We start from the raw sequence: 2,886 nt of genomic DNA on the forward strand, positions 1-2,886 counted from the left end.
TGATAGTAATTGAAATTAAAAAAAATGAGTACAAGAGAGGGTTAAGAGCTAACTTAAGGGTGGCTTTGGGGGCTTTGATGCTCGGTCCAACTCCGGTGCTAGGGCTTCGTTGGCTCCTGTGACGACAATAGTTGAGAAGAAAGAGAGAGGGGTGAAGGTGGAGTGGAGAAGAAGGTGAATAGTGATGGTTGGAAATAAAAAGAAAAAGAAGATGACGGGAACGGGTTAGCTAGGGTAACGCATGCGCGCAGCACGTGTAGAATTTTTTTTCTAAGTGTTACACATCTAGGCTGGGCACCCTTTCTAGCTGATAGAAATCACGTGAGGATAGCTCGTCACATATGTATTGAAAAACAACACGTATCTAAATGTCTACTGCGCACACAGACTAATAATTCGAACATAATAGGATCATGAATATATCAAGTGATTAATCATCCACCGAGTGCATCCTGACCCTCGCGCCCACTCGAATATCCTCACGTTTTCTATCAAGTATCCTATAAATCAGATTTTATGCTTTCTTTCAAAATGACGGATCCTATGTATTTATCTAGTACTATAACAGATTATGCAACACAATAATTTAGGTGGTTAGAAAGTCAATAAAAAGATGATGCAATGCAGTCTTTAATCATATATCTCTTACATACATACTCATATTACATATTAACTCGACATAAAGTATAGATAATACATTCATCTCCGATCATCACTATATATCATTAGTATATTTATATCCAAAATTGATCAAATCATATGAATGATAAAATATGCTTATCTGTAACCATTTTTATACAGGATCATATAATCATAGTGGAGTCCAAAACATGTATATATATATAATTATATAATATATCATAATTTAAGAAAGACGTCTATGGGATAAGACTACTCACCATAATTATAATTACTAGACAATTACTTTTCACATTTGCTACACTAACTATCAGTTTTCGTTAGCAGGGTCCAAGGGGTCTTGAATAGGAGGGTCGGTGTAACGCCCCTGCCCGACACGAGCACGTGCATGCCCACACCCACACGCTCACACGGCACGCACGGCTCACGCAACAAATCGAGAGGGGCCCGTCACGCACAGATACACTCCTGTGCACATATAATCATGACATCATCAAATAAAACTTGTTAACATATTCATGCTCATATAATCCATCATCAAATAAACCATACTCTTAAGTCCACAATAATATACACTAGACAATGGTATGACCCACATAGGCTACGCTAAACCATAAGATACAACTAAAACAACTGATACATGAGTGTACTATAATCTGACATGTATTATACAAATCATCATCTAATACAATAAAATACAAATGTAACAAACAACGATACAACTCAATTTCTATATAAAATATTATCTATATCATCTCGCACCTATAGCTCACCTCATCATTCTAAAATATCTTCTTAGGATATTTCAAGTTGGTATCACGTACCACATATCTAAGGGGTTTAGAAAAGAAATAAACAAAGTCATGAGCAAAAGGCTCAGTGAATAGACCTTACTCTAAATCAGTAATATCAAACAGAGAGTAAATCATGTACTGCATAATATGAATCACATAAGAGCATTATGTCATGAATGAGTATATGAACGTATCCTTAATACTATGTAAATAAAATATAGATATGATGTCACAACTACTCAAAGTTTATAATTTTCAATAATGTATAAACAATCTCCATGCTATACCATCATCATAATTTTCTCTTAATTTAACACATATGATGCATGCTGATCATGACCATGCTATGATATCAAATGCAACCATATATGATGCATAATGACCACTTGAAAATCAGGTACATCAAATAATAATGAAATCATATGTATTTCTCAATATCTCAATCATCAATGACATCTTGGTATAATATCATACTAGACCACTGTGCACAGTCAACACCTGATACCCGATCTCAACATCATGTTCGTAGGCTCAAAGTATACCTTGCCATATGCTAAGAGTATCTCAGTCATAATTATACCCTATCATACGTTAAAGATATATCAAAATCCATCTAGATCGAGTTTCCACTAGTTAATAGAAATCACATGAAGGTAACTCGTCATACACATTTTCTAGTGAACGGTAGGTGTCCGATTATCTGTACGCACAGACTCAACTGACCTCAGACATAGGCCACAAGATATCGCATATCAGCGACCATAATTATCAATCCAAACACCCTTAACCTTAGCGCCTACTCGGGTACCCACATGTTTTTTCTATTAACTTTCCTATCAATTAGATTTATTCATTTTTTTCTATATGATAGATCACGTGCATATCCAGTACTATAACAAGTCATGCATATCAAAAATTTAGGTAGTAAGGAAGTTAAGAGAAAAATAATGCAATGCAATTTCGAATCATGCATCTATCACATGTATACTTCTGCTAGTCTATCATATGCATACTCATAATAAAAATCATCTCGACATAAAATCATAGCACTATAGTTATCTCCAATCATCTCTATATATCACCAGCATACTCATATCTCATATCAGCCTAATCAAATGCATGATAAAATATGCTCGATTAAAATCATCTCTAGATAAAGTCGTATAATCATACTAGAGGTCAAAACATGCATACATAATTGTATAATATATCCTAATTTGAGAAAGGCGTCTAGAATATAAAACTACTCACATACACAAACTACGTATCCCTCACGTCCGACAACCGAGTGTCAACTCATCGCTAACAGGGTCCATGGAGTCTTACATAAGGGGGTCGGGATCTAAAAATATTTAGGTAACATAAAGTTAGTCATTTATCCGATTGTAATCTGTTCGAGTAAAATATGATGATTTATTAGGTTTTAGAATTTCTACTTATCTTTATAACTAGT

The sequence above is a fragment of the Typha angustifolia genome, chromosome 6 (genome assembly GCF_048772165.1).
Source record: "Typha angustifolia cultivar Huaian chromosome 6, ASM4877216v1, whole genome shotgun sequence".
Lineage (NCBI taxonomy): Eukaryota > Viridiplantae > Streptophyta > Magnoliopsida > Poales > Typhaceae > Typha > Typha angustifolia.